Raw genomic sequence first — 7,552 nt, forward strand, 5'->3', positions numbered from 1 at the left:
TCCATGTACACCAATTTGACCTAGTTCTGTTCCTTAGAACAATCCCGAGTAAGTGTGTCCATGTTCTATTCAACATAGCAGCCCTTCATAGATATGAAGACGTGAGAGAGATATCAGTATAAGACCCTCCTTTGTATTCTTTCCCTTCGAACTCACATAGCTAATTAAGCCATCATTAACACACACTTTTAAAGCGCCTAACATATGCTGAGTACTTCTTAGAAGCTTTGTGTGTCATAAATTTAATCCTGACACCCCTACCACCACCCACACACACATACCTTAAGTTTTGACTCGTTTCATCAGTTGGTTTCAGTCCTGTGTTCTAGAAGCTCTAGACCATTTTAGATTTTAATCCTGTAACATTATTGATATGGCATTAATTAATTGAAAACATGTGCCAAGCATAATACCAGGCCCCTTTTTAAATTCTCATATTGAACGGAAAAGATCAACAACCATATTGCTTCTTTACGGGTTTGAGGCTGAACGGTCAGAGAGAATAAGCCCTGTCCCCTAGGTGTCAGAGACAAGAGACAAGGTCAGCTAGGGCTTTCTCAAAGCCAGCATCCTTTCCTCTAGCCCATGCCATCTCTTTGTGCCAGTCCCCAGTGTTTGCTCTTCATCTTAGTCTTGTCAGCTGCAAATCTGGACATCCCTCCTTCTAGTTAACCTTCCAGGTCATTAATAAAAGGTATTGACCAAAAAAAAAAAAAAAAAAAAAAAAAAAAGGTATTGACCAGGAAAAAGGTTTTGGTCCTTGCCAAAGACCTCTTTCTATCTTACACAGAGCTGTCCAGCAATCCCTAAGAGCCACACAATCCTGCTCAGAGTTCACCATTTCACGCACAATCAGATCACAGGAGGTCATGTTAAGTCCATTGCTAAAACTTCCTCATCTTGCTGATTTACCAATTTAGTGGCACAATAAGAAAAGGAAATGTGGTGTGTCTAGCATGACCTGTTTGTAGTAAACTTGCATTAACTTCTAGTGATGGGTGCCTTTTCTTCAAAAATGCCCACAAATCAACTGTGTAATGATCTGTTCCAAAATTTCAGCAGGAACCTAGATAAAACTCATACAGTTTCCTGGCTTCGGTGTTTATTCCTGTGATAAGATACAAAGGAAGCCCCTTAATTAAAAGGGAAAAACGTTATGAATTTACCAATATTATCTGTTCCGTGGAAAAGCAACCCCACTCACACCCCAGTTAACATTTCAACGCTCAGGTTGACAGCAGAACCTCCCACTTCTTTGTTTCGGAGTGTGATGTCACATCAGCATTCCAGATCCCTTTTCTTCTTCAGTGCCTCTATGTCACCTGGCAGAGTGGTCGACTAAATATTCATAAACCCCAAATGAAAGATTAAAAACTTTTCAAAACCGTAAGAACAAATGGTTGTCTATGAGGCACGTGGATCTCTGAAGTCAGCTTCCAGGAGAGTGCTTTCTTCCACGAGCACGTTAAATCCAGAGGATGTGGATGGTGTGCGATTATCATCATTGTATTCCCAGTGCCAGGAACATGGTAAGTGCTCAAGAAGAATTTGTTACAGCAAATGAGGAGAAGATGGTAATGAAAATATGTACACCTTTAGGGAACTCAAAGTTTTAAATTCATCCTAAAACAATGACTGACAGGAGGACCTTTATAGAAAGCAGATCTGGTCAGAGGACTATGGGAAGAGTTCCTGAAGATTCCTAGAGGAGCATGGGAAAGCCAGAGAGAGAGGCAAGAGGAGAGAAAAAACAAGGGAAGGACCATGAGCTGCGCAGAAGCAGTGGAATGAGCCATGATGATGGACACAGGTCCAAGGTTGAGAACCTGATGTCCCACTATGAGCTGTTTGCCACAGAATAAATCTCATGCCTCCCAGAAGCCCATTTCCTAACTGATGTGATAGACACAAGAAGCCACTCTCACAGGAGTGCCGTGAGCATCAGACGAGGTCAAGAATATAAAAGCACGTTATCAAATCAGTATCACCTACACCTACATCTGCTTTGGAGTCACCTTGAATGGAAGGCCTGGATAGAAGAGCAGTGGATTACCAGAACAGATTTAGGATGGACTAAGAATCCACTTCCTACACGTGGACTCTCGGGCAAACTTGAAATGTTTCTGACCTCAGAAAAACACTGACCTCCCCCAGGTAGAGAAGACAGTGCTTATGCAATTTCAAAGCAGCTGAGAGATGCAGCTATACAAATTTTCATCCAGTGCTCAGTTCCCTCTAGTCAGCGAACCCTCAGCACATCCTAACTGAAAGTATAATCTTTTGCAGAGAATCAATTATCCCCATTTCTGGTACTGATAGAACAGTATCTCTAGCTAGTTGGGCCTGAAATCTGGGTCTTCATTGCCAACCCCTGCACCAGCCTAAGGGGAGGCGGAAAGGCGCACATCCCAGAGCTGTCATCCAGAGAAATCTTTGAACTGCTCTGAGCCCCAGTCTTCTCATCCGTCAAACGCAGATGATACCTCCTGCCTCACTTTCTTTCAGCATTTTATGAGAATCAACAGATTGATCTAAAAGCTTTTGAAGACTCTAGGATGCTATTAAAAATAGATGGTCTTAATTGCAATATTATAGGACTACAGCTGAACAACTGCCTTTGTGTATCCTGTTCATAGAAAATTGAGTCCCCAAATCTCATATTTAGTGATACCGAAAGATATTGGTTCAAAGAAGTGTGACAACTACTTGTATAATTGTTCTACTTGTTCTCTAGCTAAATAGCTTGAATCTATGGAGTTTTAATGCTGATTAAGAAAATCATCACCACATTAAAGGTGTAATTTTTTTTAAAGAAATACATTAATGAGATGGTGGGAAGTGGACTGACAGCAAAGTAGGTTTGGAAGTGTTTGGTTTTCCTAATTAAATGGAGCTAATGAGTTTCTCTGCTGAGCCCGAGTGTTGGGCTAAACAGTCTAACAAGCCTCAGATTCTATGATCTCAATAAGGGATGGCCAGCTGGCAGCTGAAAATACCTGTGTCATGGTGTGATTCATTCCTCACATCTTTGAGTGAAACCTTCCCATCAGAATGCTAGAGCAGGTCATAGGCACCATGGGGGGTTGAAGTTAGATCCTACAGGGATCTGCTCAAGGTACCTTAGCACCATGTCACTATGAGGTACAGAGAATCTCCAAGTGGAAGCCACCACAGATCACAAATCAGAGCTGGGAACAAAGTGGCCAAGAGGAGATGAAATTTAATTTGGCCAACGATAATTAAGCATGGAGGTGGGGGTGGGATACAGAGATACAAAAGGCATGCCCCCATGTAAAGCTTTGAAACAAACTGAGGAGATAGATACACAAAATAAAAATAAAAGACAATTTAAAACATTGTCAGTGTTTCCAAGGTGTCTCCAGTTGTAATCAATCCTTTGACATAGTGGATGAAGCCATTTATGACATGGCCAGCCTCTCTCTCCATTTCTGGCCCCATCCTAAACTTCTCGCACACACACGAGGAGCATGAAGGGAGCTTCTCTCAGCCCTGGTGTGTCTTCTTGGGCACCTATTCCTCTGTGTGAGTTGCCCTTTCTGCCTGAGATGCCCTGTCTTTCCCTCTGGATGTAGCCAATGCCCAGAGCCACGTGGGCTCTGAAGCCCTTCCTATAACTCCATTTCTCCCAATTCTCAAACTCTAAGCTCATTCCTGTTATAGAACTTGGCACTTCCGTCTGTCATTTTATCCCTACTCATTTCTCAGGTCTCCACTTAAATACAACTTGGAGAAGCATTCCTTGATACCTCACCAACATTTAAATCAGGGCTCTGTCTTATTTTCTACAAAAATCCTCTTTTCTTCCTTTGTAACACTTATCACAGCTTTTAAGTGAGTAATAAATAATATTTGTCTGAGTACACATGCACACGAATGCTCAAGACTATAACTTTGATAAATTTCAAGAGCTATCTGTTTTGTTCATCATCATAGATTCCAGCACACATTGGTGCTCAACATTTGTTGAACAAATTCCTCGAAGTGCTCAGAGCACTTTGTATAGTCTTTAAACATAACACTTAGTCCCTAGTAACATAATTATTTATCTGCATTTTTATCCCCATCTCTGGATTTTTGAGCTACTCAAGTCTGGGTGAGGCAGCACCAGACCGTCCTGTATTTGGCAGTATTCTAGACCTTATCACCCTGTATCTTAATTGGCTTCCATCTGTCTGCCAGTTTCTTATGGCAGGAAAGGAATGTTTATCCCTATATCCCAGGTACGTAGCACTGTGTCTAGCACACAAATGGTTTCTAAGAGAATGACTAGAACTTCTTTTCCCATTTTCTCCTGACCCTCCAAAGCACTCTTCAAATGTTGGAAGAATTTTATGTCCTAGCACTCTGGTGTCTCATACACCTTCTGTGCATGAATTTCCTACTTGGAACACATCCAATAAAACCCAAACACTTCAGATTTGCAGAATAGATGCCAACAAGGGCATTAACTTCCTAGAAAAAAATATTTTTTTCTCCACAAAATGATGCAGAGACCTGTAGGCACGAAGTTCCTCCCAACACTGAGTTTAAAGGATTACATGTTTACTGAAAACTTCTATTGGTGAATTTTCCAAGGAGAGGTATATTCGGTAAAGCTCAATGTAATCTGGTAAATCATCACTCATTGCCAGGTAGGACCCAGCTGGTAACATGCCATCTGCAAACACGGTGCTCGCTGTGGCATGGACCTACCCAAGCAAGCCCAAGAAGGGGCCCAGGCTAACAAGGGGAGTCCATGCTGCTTTGGACAAGGAAGCTGGAGGAACAAGAGGAGCTGAATGGGAGAATATGACGTGCCTTCAGGGTACATGATGGCCTCTCCAAATACCTGAGGGCTACCACCCAATTAGACTTTATGTGTATGCCTCAGAAGAAAGACTCAGGGTGGGGGTGAGATTTATTTTTAATGTAAGGAAAAACTACTTAACAGAGTTGCACAGAAGAGAACGGGTTGCCATGGAAGGGACGGGCTTCCCAGATACCCGCCCAGTGTGACACCCGAACAAGAGAACAATGGTGGCTTGAGCTGTGAGGGACGTGTAAGCATCTGATTTGGAATTGGAGAGAGTGAGGAAGAAGTAATGAATACTGATGACCACAATTGATTGAGTCAGGTACTGTGCCTAAGCATTTAATCCCCTCAACATCCTAAATCGTGAGGGTACTTTTATTACCCTCTGTTTCACCAAGGCATAGACTGAGACACACAAAGCCAAAGAAGGTGTCCAAGGTCACCAAGCTAAGGATGGCATCAGGATTCAAGCCATGCTTCGTCCAACTCCAGAGCCTGTGCTTTTAGCTGCAAAGACTGCTAAAGTCCCATGCAAATCTAATATCCTGGGACTCTCTGAATATTGAGGTATCAAGAAAACAATCAATAAACCATCTCAAATGTAACTAATGGAGCTGAGTCCTTTGCCTCCTCCTTTCCCTTTGTCCTCCAGTGTAACTCCTATGCTTGCGGATACATAGCATCTAACCGGGTTTCAAGTTTACTGTGTGTCTCTGTGTATATGTGTGCATAGATCTGACAGGGCTAGTTCATTTCAAGTAACCAAGTATGTCTTTGGACAGCTCTTGTCAAGATCCAATAGAAGAGCCAATTCCAAAAATATGTTCCTTTAGTGGTTTTTTAGGGTTCTCTGCTCTGCACGGATTGACAATGTGGTAACAAGAGACATTCTGGAGACTGGATTTAATGCAACCATATGCTAGACAGAATGAGAACCCATATTGCAGCAGACCAGCCGGTACATTTCCATGTTAACAGAAGCTTGATTGCAAATTACATTTAGTCTCAACAGCTCAGTTCACTGCACACAGATGCCATGGGGGACTGTAAAGTTAGCGAGATGTGGGGGAGTACAACTAACATTTTTTTTTTTTGAAAAAAAATCCCTCAGCTGATAGAATGCCAAGGAGCATCAGCGCTGATGCTGAAAAGAAAATGCTGCTATATTTGTTTTGCCAGGAAAGGAAAAATAATCATTGTCGCGAGTTGTTAGTCAAATTATGAATACGAGCTCGGCTGGTAATTGTCTGATAATACAAACAGTGATATTGGGGCTGTCAGAGGCTGCATGCGCTGCTTGACAGCTAACATGTACATGCTCTCTGAATGAGGAGCTGGTTCACTGATTGCAAAAGTCACCCAGACAGAAGGGTGGCTGAGAGGAGAATTTCCCCAGGATCCTGGCCCCATGTCTAGGACTAGATCTGGGTCACCTCCCCAAAGTGTGGTCAGCATCTGCCCCATGGAGAGGAGGATCTGTGGAATTGTGGAAAGAACACCACATGGGTTTGATTTGCTGGTCTGTCTCCTCCTTACTGTGCAACCCTAAGTAAGTCATTTAACCTCTCTGGGCATAGGTTTCTCCACTTCTAAAATGGGAATGAAAATTCTCAACCAGGTCCTTCTCCCAAGATTAGCGGGAAGATCAGCTGAAGCCAGTGAACACGTAGTTCTCTATAAATGTTGAGGCTGTAAGTTGCCTTCTTGGCTGGGTTTCTTTTTGTTCCCATTTTAAGAGCTGAGCTGAAATGATTTCTTGTCCATTTTCTCATGGTTGGAGAAGAATTCTTTCATCTAGATACAAGCACCCTTGAGTTAGAATCATTTGTCTTCTTTCTGCTGAAGAGTCTGGCCACAGGGCACTTCTCACCAACAGCCCACCCTGACTCCTTTATCACATGCTTTCCCCCTAGGGAAGCTGGAGGCTTTCAGCAAGTCCAATCTGGTAGGTACAATGCCCTCATTCTTTCCATTCTCCTGTTCTCCAGACTCCAAGCTGTGGTAGAGACTATTCTGCTTGACAATACATGTTCTTCCCTTAGCCTCTAATTCCCAGAGCCCCTTGCAGTTAAGTGTGTCCATCTAGCTAGATTCTGGCCAAAGAAATATGAACAGCAGTGAGGTTGACAACTTCCCAACCTTACCTTTAAGTTATCTGTGCATACATGACCCATCATTCTCTTTCTCCATCCACCAGTTGAGGGTAAAGACAGGGACTATGAGAGGACAGAGCCACACATGGAAGGAATCTGGGCCCTGAATGACTGTCTGGAGCAGAACGCCCTGCCAACCTGCACTGGGCTACGAAGTGAATAAGAAATTAAGTCTACCTTCTTAAACCTCTGTGGTTAATTGGCCGGTTGTTAAAGTAGCCAGCCTACCTTAAAACTCAGACAATCATCTATCTTCCCTCACTACATAAAGGACATTGTTACCAGAAACACAGTCAGCATCGCATCAAACTCCCAGAACACTTTCACACCTCCAAGCCTTTGCTTACCTGACAATTTTCTCCCCCTATCCCTCAACCCCAACTATACTTGGCTACCAAGCAAACTCTCACTCCAGGGTCCAGGTCTGAAGCACCACCCAGATGAAGTTAATCACTCTCTCCTTTGGGCTTTCACAAATACATACGTACCCCTTATTTGATTATAGTGGAATTATGGTTTACATAGGTCTCCCTCCTCTTGAGGCAGGGACCCTGTCTTCTTCAAACCCTTAATTAACATCTGAGAA

This window comes from Phoca vitulina, unplaced genomic scaffold (genome assembly GCF_004348235.1).
Source record: "Phoca vitulina isolate PV1807 unplaced genomic scaffold, GSC_HSeal_1.0 scaffold8, whole genome shotgun sequence".
Lineage (NCBI taxonomy): Eukaryota > Metazoa > Chordata > Mammalia > Carnivora > Phocidae > Phoca > Phoca vitulina.